Here is an 18,055-nt window from a genome sequence, read left to right as displayed (position 1 = left end):
TATCTCGCTAGCTCTTTCTGAGATCGTAAAACATAAATGCAGAGCACTTTCAAAGATCAAGGGCAGACTAAACATTGTAATTCATAGGAACGAAGATCCAGTCATAGTCATACTCAATATCAATCAAAAGCAAAGCATAAAAATGACAGAGGTGCTCTCTAATTGGTGCTTATAAAAGAGGAGGATGACTCGACAGGAAAATAAATAGACATGCCCTTCGCAGAGGGAAGCATTGATTTGCAGACGTGCTAGAGCTCAAGCTTTGAAAACAGAGATAATAATTTTGGGTGGCATGCTTTCATTGTCAACGCAATGACCAAGAGTTCTCAATATCTTCCATGCTACTCATGCTATAGGCGGTTCCCAAACAGAAAAGTAAAGTTTTAACTCCCCCACCACCAATCAATCACACTCCACGGCTAGCCGAATCCTCGGGTACCGTCCATACTAACATCAATCCCGGGGGAGTCTTGTTTTACAGTTATGTTTTCGATTTAAGCGTGGAACTGGGCATTCCACATACCGGCCCCTTTCTCGTGAATGACGGTGAATAAACACATGTCGAGGATAACACTCCTAGCATGGAAGATACCAATAGCCCTCTGTCACCACATGAGCGGTTCGGGCATGCAAATCAGATTATTTCTTGAAGGTTTAGAGAATGGCACATGCAAATTTACTTGGAACGGCAGGTAGATACCGCAAATAGGTAGGTATGGTGGACTCTCATGGAAAAACTTTTGGGTTTATGGAAGTGGATGCACAAGCAGTATTCCCGCTTAGTACAAGTGAAGGCTAGCAAAAGACTGGGAAGCGACCAACTAGAGAGCGACAACAGTCGTCAAGATGCAATGAGTTTGACCAACATTGAATGCAAGCATGAACAGGATATAAATCACCATGAACACGAACATCATAGAGGCTATGTTGATTTTGTTTCAACTACATGCATGAACATGCGCCAAGTCAAGCCACTTGAAACATTCAAAGGAGAATACCATCCTATCATACTACCTCATAGTCATCTCAAAATCTATATTGGCATTCAAGACAAACCATTATAAGCTCTCAGCTAAATAAGCATGGCATCAGAAACTATGATCTCTAAGTTGTCATTGCAAACATGGTTCTCTCACAACAAAGTTGAATCTAGGTCGACAAGCTAGTCATATTTACAAAAACAAAATAGATAGAGTTCATACCAGCTTTTCAGTCTCAGTCACTTCATCATATATCATCATTGTTGCCTTTCATTTGCACGATCGAACGATGAAAACGATAATAAGCGCATTGGACTAAGCTGAATCTGCAGGCAAACATAAAGGAGAAGACAAAATAATATGGCTCTTTGAAAGCTAAATAGGTAAGCATGTAAGAACCACTAAACATTGTAACCAATATCTTCTACCTTGACACAAAGAAAAAGAAAACTATTTACATGGGAAAGCTCCCAACAAGCAAAAGAAGAAAGAAAAATCTTTTTGGGTTTTCTCAAAAGGACACAAAACAAGAAAACAAGAAAACGAAAATAAACTAGCATGGATAATACAATGGCAAAGTGTAAACACCGGCTAACAAAGTGAAAGCATAAGCATGAATGTAAAGTTGGTGAGAACACGTACTCCCCTAAGCCTAGGATTTTGGCCTAGCTTGGTCTACTCCCAAGGTGGGAAATAATCAGCTCTGGGATACTCTGGAGCAGACTGTGGATGCCACTGCTGTGTGAGCTCCTCTGGCTCCCACTGATAAACTGGCGTCTGGTACTCGACTGGCGGCTCGGGCACGGGCGCCTGTGGTTGGGCCAAGCCCCAATATGCGTAGATGTTCGCGGGCATAATAGTGTACCTGACTGCATGAAGATCAAACAAAGAAGGAGCAGGCAAAGTAATGGTCTCTCGAGTACCCTGACTAAACACCAGGTTATAAATCATCCGTCTACTAGCATGTCTATCCAGAAAATCATGGCGAACTAAGCTGTCATAATCCAGATATCTCTCAGGGAGAAGCATCTCACCTTCCTCTCCCAGTCTAATTGGTATCTCAAAGTGTCTGGCAAGACGGGTAGCATAGATACCTCCATAGACAACACCTTTAGAACGGTTCAGGTTCAACCGTTGAGCTACTATAACGCCCAAGCTATAAGTCTTATCGTTATAAAGGCCTTCACGCAAAACCACAAGGTATGGAGAACTAAGTGATCCAGCCTCCCCACGGCCAATCAAACATTTTCCCACAAATAGTGAGAAGTACCGAAGCACAGGAAAATGTATGCTAGCAATTCTAGCGCGAGACACTCCTCTCTCCTCTCCAACAGCAATAGAACCAATGAAATCCTCCAAGTCCCGTGGACGAGGGTCACGGATATCCCCAACATAAGGTAATTTGCATACATTGCAAAAGTCCTGCAGCATCACGCACTGGGGGACATCGTAAATCATGAACTCAACCATGGGAGGATTCTCCCTCGGATAAAAGTTGAAGCTTTGAACGAAAATATTGGTGAGGAGGAGCTATTGTGGGCACTTATCTTCAACGAACGTAGTAAGACCTGCGTTCTCCACCAAGTAATAAAAGTCTTCATAAAGTCTGGCGGCGCGCAAAAATTTATCACTTGGCCACTCGCACGCTCGAATTTCTGTGACTCGAGGGACTACGTACTTGGGGTGATTCTTCTCATCCTCCTTGGGGTTACGGCTTGAAGAGCCTCTCAAGAACCTCCTCATCTTTTCCCTTTTCTAGCTCTGAAAAATTCTCAAATTTTTAGAGACTTCGAAAGAAAAGTGAATAAGGATTAACCCAACTTGTAGCAACTACTCCTACTAGTGCCTAGAGAACGTATCACGCGCTAAAACTACTTGGGACCACCTAAAATCAACATTTCTAGCTCAAGAACAGGGTCACCAAGGTAGCAAGAATACGCGAAGGATAAAGCACTAGAACAAAAACTAATTGGACCAATGTTGGAGTCACTTACCAAGGAGTAATTTCCCCAAAACAGTTCGGAGAATGGTGATTTGAGCAAGGAGATCGAAAATCACAGCCAAATGAGCAAGAACACGGGTTTGAGCTGCGAAACAATTTTTTCTGGAGGTGGAAGAAGAGGCTGGGAGCTGGAATGAGTGGAGGGGTGACTGTGGGCCCCACAAGCTTGTACCCCGTCACTAGGGGGTAGGTGGCGGTGGCAGGGCTTCTGGCCCACTGGTCTGGCCCCCAGGCCAGCTCTCAGGCCCTGAAATTTTCAAAAATTCTAGAAAAAATCATACTAATTTTTCAGGACCATCGGAGAACTTTTATTTTCAAGGTATTTTTCTCCGGGACGCTAAAACAGAAAACAGGAAAAGCTAAACTAATTCCATCATTTTTCTTCTAAGCAACAGAAAAGGAAAACTCAAAACAGAGGTATGTTTTTTGGTGTTTAAGAAAAACTCGTTGCCGGGTCGCTTGTTTTCCCTCTCATCTCCGCCTAGCCCCTCTGCACAGTGCACCGACCCTGCGCGTAGCCTAGCCCGAAAACTTCCCACGACCCGAACCAGGCGGTCGTGACCGCTGGATCCGGATCAACCCCGTTCTACCGCAAACCGTCATCCGTTTGTCAACTGAACTCCCTAACCTAGCAATTTCCGACCATTAGATTTAATCGGAAGGTCTAGATGCCCTTTTAGACTAAACTGTTGGCTATATAGTCCATCATAGACCAATTCAGACCAAACCCTAGATCCTAGACTCTTGTCCCATCGCCCGCCGCCACTCCTCGCTTTCCCCATCGGGCCAATCATAGCCACTCGCCCCGACCCGCAGCCTTCCCCCGCAAGCATCGCCCAGCAGCAGCCAGCGCCGCCTAGCAACAGCAGCCCTGAGCCCGAGCTGACGCTCCCGATCTGGATCGGAGGGAGCGATCTCCCGAGGCAAACATAGCCGGCAGCCACAAGCATCGGGCCAGGCCTCCCCTTGGCTTCTCTTCCTCTATCTTTCCCATCTCTCCCTTGGGTCTCTCTCTCACGCTGCTCGTCTATGTTCTTCCCTCTCCAGGAGCACCGAAGGGCGCATGAACACAGCCGGAGCTGCAGCGCCACCCCAAGACACCTCATCTTCAGGGAAGAATTCCCCAGTTGCTGGAGCCTCCACGCGCCAAGCCCCGCCGCAGCAGGTTCCCCTTGCCTTCTCTTCTTCTCCCCCTAGTTTCCCTCTGTTATCTCTGATCTCTACAACTTCCTTTGTTTTCTGTAAGAGCACAGGAACGAGTAGGATCTCGTCCATGGCCGCCTTGAACCGGAGCTCTCTGCCAAGGAATGGGCTCAGCGCCTCGGATCAGGTCGGTTCCCGTGTCTCCAGCCGGTTTTGGAGACCAGGTCCTCACCCCTGGCCACCTAGCGCTGCTGCGAGCACAACCATGGCCGGGTTTCAGAGAGGTTCAGGCTTAGTCCGTTGCAGATTCAGTTTTGTAGTTTCAGATTCAGCGTGTGCTGATGTTCATCTAGCGAAGGCATCCCTTTTTACCACGAGTCCATAGTAGTCCAGCTGGTCAGCGCCCTGTTGTGCCACTGCGAGATCCTGGGTTCGAGTCCCAGGCACCCTTATTTTATTTTGTCTGTGGTAGTTTCATGGTGCAGACGCTACACCTAGATTTTATTTTGTCTGTGGTAGTTTCATGGTGCAGACGCTACACCAAGACCGCACCTGTAACTTAGCCACGATGACATGTCTAGCCTAGCGGCTAGCGCCACACATTTCTACTCAGTAGACCAGGGTTCAAATCCCTGGCTACACACATTTCTTTTTGCTGCACCGAGCCCAATATATTAGTGTGTTTTTGCTCTTTTGTTGCAGCATATGTGTCTGCATATTTAGAGTAGATGACACTGTTTTAAAACGTCCATAACGTTTCAACCGTGCATCGGATCGGAGTGATTTAAAGATGTAAATTGACTAGAATTTTGTGTAGATTAAAAATTTCCAACTCTCATGCATGTTCAAGGTTGTTAGCGTGTTGTTTGCATCGGTTTGTGTGCCGACGTGTTAAAACCGGTTTAGGACGTAGTTAATTAAGCAAAGCTCCGATGGAGATGTGCCATATATGTAAATGGACCAGAACGACGAGTAGAATCACATGTTCCACTTTGTTTCTCCGTTTAACAAACATAAAATGTGATTAGGACAAATCTGGACAGAATTAGAATTTAATGCGTGGGGTCATTTCGGAGATACTATATGACGTTTCCGATCTCATTTAAAATGCCTAGATAGGTAGTTTAATTACGCTTCACCTCTTGCCATGTTTAACAACATTTAATATTGCCGTGTACCTAATCGAGATAGAACTAAATAATCCGTATGTGGAGTTTCATCAATATGCAATTCGTTGCATATTGAACTTCTCTTAATGTGTAGTGTTTGATTGTTGTGATTGTCATGCCTTGCATTAGACCGTTCATGCATCATTTGTGTTGTGCATCGTGTGGTGTATATCGTGTGTTGATTCTCTTTCCGGTTTCCTTCGTCTTGATAGAGTTCCGCAAGCGTGTCGGATTGTGAGGGCCCGTTCGACTACGTCGGTTCGTCTGCTTCACGGAGACATTATTCTTCCAAGCGGGATCTCAGGCAAGATGACCATTTCCCCAGATACCATTACTATCATTGCCATGCTAGCTTATCGCTTCTATCGTTTATGTCTCGTTGCCTACCACATGTTTAATATCAGCCTCTCAACAATGCCATGAAACCTTCAACATGTTCGACCTAGCAAACCACTGATTGGCTATGTTACTACTTGCTTAACCCTGTGTTAGCGTTGCTAGTTGCAGCTGCAGTCGCTTCCATGTGATAACATGGGTTCCTTGTTATATCACCATATTAAATGCTATTTAATTTAATGCACCTATATACTTGGTAAAAGGTGGAAGGCTCGGCCTTTCTAGCCTGGTGTTTTGTTCCACCTTTGCCCCCTTAGTTTCGGCTACCGGTGTTATGTTCCATATATGAGCGCTCCTAACACGATCGGGGTTGTTATGGGGACCCCCTTGATAATTCGTTTTAGAGTAAAGCTAGTCTGGCAAGGCCCAACTTTGGTACTACATTTGCCTAATCACCTAATAAAATTGCATAGGGACTTCCCGGGCCCCGAGGATAATTTAATCAACCCCCAGGCGAGTGCTCCTCATGAGTGTTGGTCCAAAACAGAGCAGCTTATTAATGCTACCCGGGGCAACTCGGCGTTTGGTGTGGTAACCATCGCTCATCCGTCGTGTCCTGAGAACGAGGTACGCGACTCCTATCGGGATCGTCGACACGTCGGGCTGCCTTGCTGGATTAGTTTTACCTTTGACGAGATATCTTGTGCATCGGGATTCCGGTGATGCTTTGGGTAATCTCAGAGTTGAGGTTTTCCACTAGGGAATCTGACGAGATCGCGAGCTTCGTGATGGAGGATTTCTATGCGGCTTGTGGTAATTTGTGATGGACTAGTTGGAGCACCCCTGCAGGGTTAAATCTTTCGGAAAGCCGTGCCCGCGGTTATGTGGCAACGTGGAAGCTTTGTTTAACACTCGTTCTAGATAACTTGAAGTCAACTTAATTAAAATATGCCAACTATGTGCGTAACTGTGACTGTCTCTTTCATGAGTTCCTTCTCCGATCGAGGACACGATGGGGTTATGTCTGACGTAGGTAGGTGTTCAGGATCATTCATTTGATCATCAGTAGTCACGTCCGTTATGCGTAGATCTTCCCCCTCTTATTTCTTGTACTAGTAAGATTAGCCACCAAATATGTGCTTAGCCGCTGCTGCAACCTCACCACTTAACCATGCCTCACCCATTAAGCTTTGCTAGTCTTGATACCTTTGGAAATGAGATTGCTGAGTCCCCTGTGGCTCACAGATTACTACAACACCAGTTGCAGGTACAGGTAAAGGGTACTTGACGCGAGCGCGTTGATTGTTCATTTGGAGTTGCTTCTTCTTCTTCTTCTTCTTCATCGATCTAGGATGGGTTCCAGGCCGGCAGCCTGGGATAGCAAGGATGGACGTCGTTTCATTTTCTCGTTTGTTTTCGTCCGTAGTCGGACCCTTCTCTTCTTCATGATGTTTATGTAATGTACTGTTGTGACTTTGATGTAGCTTGTGGCGAGTGTAAGCCAACTCTCTTTATATATCTCTTCTTTTCAGTACATGTACTTGTAACGATATCCATTCTTGCGACACGACGAGATGCGCTTCTATCCCTGACGAGGCCCTCGTGCCAAATTGAGGATAGGGTCGCATCTTGGGCGTGACAGGATATGTATCTCACCAACAAGCAAATGATACTTCATCTTGACACGAAGAATAGGGCATTCAAAGCTCCCAATAAGAATCGATGAAGTCTTTTCGATAGCATTGATGCAATGTACTGGATATCGTTTCTTCGGAAAGTGCATTGTGTGCTCATTACCGTTGACATGGAAAGTGACATTGCCTTTGTTGCAATCTATAACAGCCCCTACCATGTTTAAAAAGGGTCTTCCGAGGATGATAGCCATGGCATCGTCCTCGGGAATATCCAAGATAACAAAGTCTGTTAAGATAGTGGTATTAGCAACCACAACAGACACATCCTCGCAAATGCCGATAGGGAAAGCAGTTGATTTGTCGGCCATTTGCAGAGAAATTTCAGTGGGTGTCAACTTATCCAACTCAATTCTACGATAAAGAGAGAGCGGCATAACACTAACACCGGCTCCAAGGTCACATAAGGCAGTTCTTACGTAGTTTCCTTTAATGGAGCAAGGTATAGTGGGCACTCCGGGATCACCAAGTTTCTTAGGAGTTCCACCTTTGAAAGTGTAGTTGGCAAGCATGGTGGAGATCTCAAGATCTGGTATCTTCCGTTTATTAGTCACGATATCTTTCATGTACTTGGCATATGGAGACATCTTGAGCATATCAGTTAACCGCATCTGCAGAAAGACGGGTCTTATCATCTCAACGAAGTGCTCAAAATCCTCATCATCCTTTTTCTTGGATGGCTTAGGAGGAAAGGGCATAGGTCTCTGTACCCATGGCTCTCTTTCTTTACCATGCTTCCTAGCAGTGAAGTCATTCTTATCGTATCTCTTAGGTTGTGGATTATCAAGATTAACCGTAGGTTCAATCTCCACATCCTCATCATTGCTAGGTTGAGCATTATTATAAACATCACTATCCATATTGTCACGAGGTTCATGTTCATCACCTGATTGTTTTTCTGCATTAGACGCAGAAATATCATTAGGTTCTTCAGGTGTGACAGTATTTGGTGAACTGGCATGTAGGCTCCTATCATCCTTCTTCTTCTCCTTAGGATGACTAGGTGTATTTAGCATTGATTCCTTGAGAATCTTGATCAATTCTCTTAGGATGACCTTCAGGATACAAAGGTTCCTGAGTCATTTTGCCACCTCTAGTAATGACTCTGACAGAGTTGTCATTTAATTCATTGAGAAGGTCATTCTGAGCTTTAAGTACTTGTTCTACCTGAGTAGTAATCATAGAGGCATGTTTACTCAGAAGCTTCAGGTCATTGACATTTCTGTCTACACAAGCACTTAAATGGCTAAGCATATGAGTACTTTGTTCCAAATGTCTGCTAACATAATCATTGAAACTCTGTTGTTTGGCAACAAAGTTGTCAAATTCATCAAAGCATAGGCTAGCAGGTTTATCAAAAGGAATATCACTATCGTCAAACCTACGCAGAGAATTCACTTCTACTACCTGTATCGGGTTATCGAGACCATGGATCTCTTCGATAGGTGGTAGATTTTTGACATCTTCAGATCTAATGCCTTTCTCTTGCATAGATTTCTTGGCTTCTTGCATATCTTCAGGACAGAGGAATAGAATACCTCTTTTCTTAGGAGTTGGCTTAGGAGGTGGTTCGGGAATAGTCCAAGCATTATCGTTGATCAAGAGGTTATTCAGTAGGGTCTCACCTTGTTCTACAGTTCGTTCCCTAAAAACACAACTGGCACAACTATCTAGGTGGTCTCTAGAGGCATCGGTAAGTCCGTTATAGAGGATATCAAGTATCTCATTCTTCTTAAGAGGGTGATCAAGCAAAGCATTCTGTAGATGGACGAGCCTCCCCCAAGCTTGTGGAAGACTCTCTTCTTGGAGTTGAGCAAAGTTGTATATTTCCTGCAAGGCAGCTTGCTTCTTATGGGCAGGGAAATATTTCTCACAAAAGTAATAGACCATCTCCTGGGGGACTACGCACACATCCAGGAGCAAGAGAGGTGAACCAGGCTTTAGTGTCATCCTTTAGAGAGAAAGGAAACAACTTAAGGATATAGTAGTGGCGGATCTTTTCCTCATTAGTGAAAAGGTTGGCTATTTCGGATAGTTTGGCAAGATGGGCTATGACTGTCTCAGACTCATAACCGTGAAAAGGATCAGACTCGACTAGAGAGATTATCTTGGGGTCGACAAAGAATTCATAATCCTTATCGGTGACAAAGATAGGCGAAGTGGCAAACTTCGGGTTATTTTTCATCCTAGCTTCCCTAGATTTTTCCTTCCACTTGAGAAGTAATTTCTCAGCGTCATAGGCATCCTTACACGCAAGAAAATCCTCAGCTATCTCTCCCTCCATAACGTAACCCTCAGGTATATCAGATAATTCATAACAAAAGAATATTTCCCGTCTACCGGCAACTTCTGGCGCCATTGATACAATCGTTAGGAATAGTCTGCCGTCAACGGATCATTTCTGACACCGTTGTTATCATATTACTTTGTTGTTGATACTTTGCTTGCAAATACTAATCTTTTAGGTGTGGTTGAATCTGACACATTCAGCTGCTAATACTTGAGAGTATCCTCTCACTTCCTGACTGGCGAATCAACAAATTTGGGTTGAATACTCTACCCTCGAAAACTGCCTCGATCCCATGCGTTGGTGGGTCATTGCAAGACAATTTCTAATTGTTGAGCAATCGAGAATAGCATTTGTCTAGCCATTGCCAGAGATCTGCTAAACAGCATTTTTCTGGCGTCGTTGCCAGGGAAGCGATTGCTATATTCTCTGAGTCACTTGGGATTTATATCTGCTGATCACTATGAAGAATCTGAAAGATCCAAAAACCAGAGTTTTTCCCTCAACTACGAGGGGAGGTAAGAATTGCCATCTAGCTCTGCACTTGATTCACCTTCAGTTATGAGTAAGTTTGCGACATCACCTCCTGCTAGAAATCTTGATATGTCGCCTGTGCTTGATGATGGTTATGATGCTGCTATGCCTGATACTGCTAGAGATGATATGCCTGATACTGCTAGAGATGATATGCCTGATACTGCTTTGCCTCTGATGCTAGAGATGCTATGCCTGATACTACTAGAGATGCTACTTTTCCTGATGTGCCACTAGGGGTATTCCTTGATGCTCATATTGCTAGAGTTACTGCCAATGCTCGTGATGCTTCTAAAACTGCCGATACTATTGAGATAGAACCTGCTTTTGCTCCTCCTAGATCTAGCTCTCCTAGATATGAATTTCCTGATATACCTAAGGGTTATGTTATGGAGGGAGAGATAGCTGAGGATTTTCTTACGTGTAAGGATGCCTATGACGCTAAGAAATTACTTCTCGAGTGGAGGGAAAAATCTCTGAAAGCTAGGATGAAATACGACCCGAGCTTTGCCACTTCACCTATATTTATCACCGATAAGGATTATGAATTCTCTGTCGACCCTCAGATAATCTCTCTAGTCGGATCTGATCCTTTCCACAGTTATGAGTCTGAGACAGTCGTAGCCCATCTTACCAAACTACACGATATAGCCACCCTTTTCACTAGTGAGGAGAAGATCCGCCACTACTATATCCTTAAGTTGTTTCCTTTCTCTCTAAAGGATGACGCTAAAGCCTGGTTCACCTCTCTTGCTCCTGGATGTGTGAGTAGTCCCCAGGATATGGTCTATTACTTCTGTGAGAAATATTTCCCTGCCCATAAGAAGCAAGTTGCCTTGTAGGAAATATACAACTTTGCTCAACTCAAAGAAGAGAGTCTCCCACAAGCTGGGGGGAGGCTCATCCGGCTACAGAATGCTTTGCCTGATCACCCTCTTAAGAAGAACGAGATACTTGATATCCTTTATAACGGACTTACCGATGCCTCTAGAGACCACCTAGATAGTTGTGCCGGTTGTGTTTTTAGGGAACGAACTGTAGAACAAGCTGAGACCCTACTGAATAACCTCTTGATCAACGATAATGCTTGGACTATTCCCGAACCACCTCCTAAGCCAACTCCTAAGAAAAGAGGTATTCTATTCCTCTGTCCCGAAGATATGCAAGAAGCCAAGAAATCTATGCAAGAGAAAGGCATTAGATCTGAAGATGTCAAAAATCTACCACCTATCGAAGAGATCCATGGTCTCGATAACCCGATATAGGTAGTAGAAGTGAATTCTCTGCGTAGGTTTGACGAGAGTGATATTCCTTTTGATAAACCTGCTAGCCTATGCTTTGATGAATTTGACAACTTTGCTGCCAAACAACAGAGTTTCAATGATTATGTTAGCAGACATTTGGAACAAAGTACTCATATTCTTAGCCATTTAAGTGCTTGTGTAGACAGAAATGTCAATGACCTGAAGCTTCTGAGTAAACATGCCTCTATGATTACTACTCAGGTAGAACAAGTACTTAAAGCTCAGAATGACTTGCTCAATGAATTAAATGACAACTCTGTCAGAGTCATTATTAGAGGAGGCAAAATGACTCAGGAACCTTTGTATCCTGAAGGCCATCCTAAGAGAATTGATCAAGATTCTCAAGGAATTAATGCTGATACACCTAGTCATCCTAAGGAGAAGAAGAAGGATGATAGAAACCTACATGTTAGTTCACCAAATACTGTCACACCTGAAGAACCAAATGATATTTCTGCGTCTGATGCACAAACACAAACTGGTGACGAACATGAACCTCGTGACAATATGGACAACGATTTTCATAATAATGCTCAACCTAGCAATGCTGAGGATGTGGAGATTGAACCTACGGTTAATCCTGATAACCCACAACCTAAGAGATACGATAAGAATGACTTCGCTGCTAGGAAGCATGGTAAAGAAAGGGAGCCATGGGTTCGGAGACCTATGCCCTTTCCTCCTAAGCCATCCAAGAAAAAGGATGATGAGGATGTTGAGCGCTTCGTTGAGATGATAATACTCGTCTTCCTGCAGATGCGGTTAACTGATATGCTCAAAATGTCTCCATATGCCAAGTACATGAAAGATATCGTGACCAATAAACGGAAGATACCAGATCTTGAGATCTCTACCATGCTTGCCAATTACACTTTCAAAGGTGGAACTCCTAATAAACTTGGTGATCCCGGAGTGCCCACTATACCTTGCTCCATTAAAGGAAACTACGTAAGAACTGCCCTATGTGACCTTGGAGTCGGTGTTAGTGTTATGCCACTCTCTCTTTATCGTAGACTTGAATTGGATAAGTTGACAGCCACTGAAATTTCTCTGCAAATGGCCGACAAATCAACTGCTTTCCCTATCGGCATTTGCGAGGATGTGCCTGTTGTGGTTGCTAACACCACTATCTTAACAAACTTTGTTATCTTAGATATTCCCGAGGACGATGCCATGGCTGTCATCCTTGGAAGACCCTTATTAAACACGGCAGGGGCTGTTATAGATTGCAACAAAGGCAATGTCACTTTCCATGTCAACGGCAATGAGCATACAGTGCACTTTCCGAAGAGACGATATCAAGTACATTTCATCAATGCTATCGAAAAGACTTCATCGATTCTTATTGGGAGCTTTGAATGCCCTATTCCTCGTGTCAAGATGAAGTACGATTTGCTTGTTGGGGAGATTCATATCCCCATTGAGGTGACTTAGTGGCTATTCAAAAATTCGCCGTTCTCTTTTGCGATTTGAGAGGTTTTGTCATGAGGGTTTGATCAACCCCATTGACGGATTTCTTTCGATGACCATGAAATGGATGAATCAAAGAGTCACATACCTCTGTTTTAAGCTTTCACTTTCTGTTGCTTAGAAGAAAAATGATAGATTTAGTTTAGTTTTTTCTGTTTTCTGTTTTAGCGTCCCGGAGAAAAATACCCCGAAAATAAAAAGTTATCCCATGGTCCTGAAAATCTAGTATGATTTTTTCTGGAATATTTGAAAAAGACTCGGCCTAAGAGCTGGCCTGGGGGCCAAACCAGTGGGACACAAGCCCTGCAGCCGCCCCCCTGGTGGCGGCTGGCAAGCTTGTGGGGCCCACAGGGATCCCCTCCACTCATTCCAGCTCCCATCCTTTTCTTCCACCTCCAGAAAAAATTCTTTCGCAGCTCAAACCCGTGTTCTTGCTCATTTGCCTGTGATTTTCGATCTCCTTGCTCAAAGCATCATTCTCTGAACCGTTTTGGGGAAATTACTCCTTGGTAAGTGACTCCTCCATTGGTCCAATTAGTTTTTGCTCTAGTGCTTTATCCTTCGCGTATTCTTGTTACCTTGGTGAACCTATTCTTGAGCTTGAAATATTGATTTTAGCTGGTCCCAAGTAGTTTTTGCGCGTGATACGGTCTCTAGGAACTAGTAGGAGTAATTGCTACAAGGTGTGGTTTGTCTTCATTCACTTTTCTCTTGAACTTCAAAAATTTCAGCAAAAGGAAATTATGTTCAGGAGGAAGTTTCATGGTGGTTCCTCAAGTAAGAAGGGTCCCCGTCTGTCTTTTCGGGAGCCCGAACCTTATCAACTAAGGGACGCACTCGTACAACCATGTGAATGGCCTTCCGATGAGTTCATGATCGAAGCAGGCTTCAAGGATGAGTTTGATAGACTTGTCCGCAACATCGGGTTAGCAGAATTCCTCTCAGATAAATGTGAACAGTATGCTATGCTCACTGCCCCTTTCGTGCGTAGATTTAAATTTTCAGTCGGCTGTGACTCATCCATACTGTTTGATCTGTATGATAATCCTACACCATGGATTTGGAGGATTTCAATAGGATTTGCAAGATACCCGATGGGGGTAGTGTTGGAATTATGCCCTAGAGGCAATAATGAATATAGTTATTATTATAATTCCTGTATCAAGATAATCGTTTATTATCCATGCTATAATTGTATTGAATGAAGACTCATTTACATGTGTGGATACATAGACAAAACACCGTCCCTAGCAAGCCTCTAGTTGGCTAGTCAGTTGATCAAAGATAGTCAGTGTCTTCTGATTATGAACAAAGTGTTGTTGCTTGATAACTGGATCACGTCATTAGGAGAATCACGTGATGGACTAGACCCAAACTAATAGACGTAGCATGTTGATCGTGTCATTTTGTTGCTACTGTTTTCTGCGTGTCAAGTATTTATTCCTATGACCATGAGATCATATAACTCACTAACACCGGAGGAATGCTTTGTGTGTATCAAACGTCGCAACTTAACTGGGTGACTATAAAGATGCTCTACAGGTATCTCCGAAGGTGTTAGTTGAGTTAGTATGGATCAAGACTGGGATTTGTCACTCCGTGTGACGGAGAGGTATCTCGGGGCCCACTCGGTAATACAACATCACACACAAGCCTTGCAAGCAATGTAACTTAGTGTAAGTTGCGGGATTTTGTATTACGGAACGAGTAAAGAGACTTGCCGGTAAACGAGATTGAAATAGGTATACGGATACTGACGATCGAATCTCGGGCAAGTAACATATCGAAGGACAAAGGAATGACATACGGGATTATATGAATCCTTGGCACTGAGGTTCAAACAATAAGATCTTCATAGAATATGTAGGATCCAATATGGGCATCCAGGTCCCGCTATTGGATATTGACCGAGGAGTCTCTCGGGTCATGTCTACATAGTTCTCGAACCCGCAGGGTCTGCACACTTAAGGTTCGACGTTGTTTTATGCGTATTTGAGTTATATGGTTGGTTACCGAATGTTGTTAGGAGTCCCGAATGAGATCACGGATGTCACGAGGGTTTCCGGAATGGTCCGGAAACGAAGATTGATATATAGGATGACCTCATTTGATTACCGGAAGGTTTTCGGAGTTACCGGGAATGTACCGGGAATGACGAATGGGTTCCGAGAGTTCACCGGGGGGGGCAACCCACCCCGGGGAAGCCCATAGGCCATGAGGGTGGTGCACCAACCCTTAGTGGGCTGGTGGGGCAGCCCAAAAGGGCCCTATGTGCCTAGGAAAGAAAATCAAAGAGAAAAGAAAAAAAAAGGTGGAGGAGGGAAGGGAAGGAAGGACTCCCACCCACCAAACCAAGTCCAACTCGGTTTGGGGGGGGAGCCTTCCCCCTTGGACTCGGCCGACCCCCTTGGGGCTCCTTGAGCCCCAAGGCAAGGTTCCCTCGCTCCCACCTATATATACGGAGGTTTTAGGGCTGATTTACGACGACTTCTCCACGGCAGCCCGACCACATACCTCCACGGTTTTTCCTCTAGATCGCGTTTCTACGGAGCTCGGGCGGAGCCCTGCTGAGACAAGGTCATCACCAACCTCCGGAGCGCCTTCACGCTGCCGGAGAACTCTTCTACCTCTCTGTCTCTCTTGCTGGATCAAGAAGGCCGAGATCATCGTCGAGCTGTACGTGTGCTGAACGCGGAGGTGCCGTCCGTTCGGTACTAGATCGTGGGACTGATCGCGGGATTGTTCGGGGGGCGGATCGAGGGACGTGAGGACGTTCCACTACATCAACCACGTTCACTAAAGCTTCTGTTGTACGGTCTACAAGGGTACGTAGATCACTCATCCCCTCTCGTAGATAGACATCACCATGATAGGTCTTCGTGCGCGTAGGAAATTTTTTGTTTCCCATGCGCGTTCCCCAACAGTGGCGTCATGAGCTAGGTTCATGCGTAGATGACTTATCGAGTAGAACACAAAAGTTTTTGTGGGCGGTGATGTGCGTTTTTCTGCCCTCCTTAGTCTTTTCTTGATTCCGTGGTATTGTTGGATTGAAGCGGCTTGGACCGACATTACTCGTACGCTTACGAGAGACTGGTTTCATCGCTACGAGTAACCCCGTTGCTCAAAGATGACTGGCAAGTGTCGGTTTCTCCAACTTTAGTTGAATCATATTTGACCGAGGAGGTCCTTGGATCAGGTTAAATAGCAACTCATATATCTCCGTTGTGGTGTTTGCGTAAGTAAGATGCGATCCTACTAGATACCCATGGTCACCACGTAAAACATGCAACAACAAAATAAGAGGACGTCTAACTTGTTTTTGCAGGGTATGCTTATGATGTGATATGGCCAACGATGTGATGTGATATATTGGATGTATGAGATGATCATGTTGTAATAGAAAATATCGACTTGCACGTCGATGGTACGGCAACCGGCAGGAGCCATAGGGTTGTCTTTATACTAACGTTTGTGCTTGCAGATGCGTTTACTATTTTGCTAGGATGTAGCTTTAGTAGTAATAGCATGAGTAGCACGACAACCCCGATGGCAACACGTTGATGGAGATCATGGTGTGGCGCCGGTGACAAGAAGATCGTGCCGGTGCTTTGGTGATGGAGATCAAGAAGCACGTGATGATGGCCATATCATGTAACTTATGAATTGCATGTGATGTTAATCCTTTTATGCACCTTATTTTGCTTAGAACGACGGTAGCATTATGAGGTGATCTCTCACTAAAATTTCAAGACGAAATTGTGTTCTCCCCGACTGTGCACCATTGCTACAGTTCGTCGTTTCGAGACACCACGTGATGATCGGGTGTGATAGACTCAACGTTCACATACAACGGGTGCAAAACAGTTGCGCACGCGGAACACCCGGGTTAAGCTTGACGAGCCTAGCATGTGCAGACATGGCCTCGGAACACATGAGACCGAAAGGTCGATCATGAATCATATAGATGATATGATTAGCATAGGGATGCTTATCACTGAAACTATACTCAACTCACGTGATGATCGGACTTGAGCTAGTGTAAGTGGATCATGAACCACTCAAATGACTAGAGAGATGTACTTTTTGAGTGGGAGTTTAGCAAATAATTTGATTAAGTTAAACTCTAATTATCTTGAACATAGTCTAAGTCCACTTTGAATATATTTGTGTTGTAGATCATGGCTCATGCGACAGTCACCCTGAATTTTAATACGTTCCTAGAGAAAGCTAAGTTGAAAGATGATGGAAGCAACTTTGTAGACTGGGCTCGTATTCTTAAGCTAATCTTACAAGATGGGAATAAGGATTATGTCCTTAATGCTGCGCTAGGAGATGAACCACCCGCTACGGCTGATCAGGATGTTAAGAACGCTTGGTTAGCACGTAAGGAGGACTACTCAGTAGTTCAATGTGCAGTATTGTATGGCTTAGAACCGGGACTTCAACTTCGCTTTGAGCATCATGGAGCATTTGAGATGTTCCAGGAGTTGAAGTTTATCTTTCAGAAGAACGCCCGGATCGAGAGGTATGAGACCTCCGATAAATTCTATGCTTGCAAGATGGAGGAAAACTCATGTGTGAGTGAACATGTGCTCAAAATGTCTGGGTACTCAAACCGTCTAGCTGAGCTGGGGATTGAACTCCCGCAAGAGGCTATCACTGACAGAATCCTTCAATCACTGCCGCCAAGCTATAAAGGCTTTGTGTTGAACTACAACATGCAAGGGATGAACAAGTCACCCGGCGAGTTGTTTGCGATGCTAAAAGTCGCAGAGTCTGAACTCCGTAAAGAACATCAAGTGTTGATGGTGAATAAGACCACTAGTTTCAAGAGAAACGACAAAGGCAAGAAGGGTAATTCGAAGAAGAGCGGCAAGCCTGTTGCCAATCCGACGAAGAAACCCAAAGCTGGACCTAAGCCTAAAACAGAGTGTTACTATTGCAAGGGTATGGGTCACTGGAAGCGCAATTGCCCCAAGTATCTGGCAGATAAGAAGGCGGCCAAAGAAAAATCAGGTATATTTTATATACATGTTATTGATGTGTACTTAACCAGCTCTCGTAGTAGTGCCTGGGTATTCGATACCGGTTCTGTTGCTCATATTTGCAACTCGAAACAGGAACTGCGGAATAGACGAA

This window comes from Hordeum vulgare, chromosome 3H, assembly GCF_904849725.1.
Source record: "Hordeum vulgare subsp. vulgare chromosome 3H, MorexV3_pseudomolecules_assembly, whole genome shotgun sequence".
In the NCBI taxonomy this organism is placed as follows: domain Eukaryota; kingdom Viridiplantae; phylum Streptophyta; class Magnoliopsida; order Poales; family Poaceae; genus Hordeum; species Hordeum vulgare.
This window is presented reverse-complemented; position numbering follows the sequence as displayed.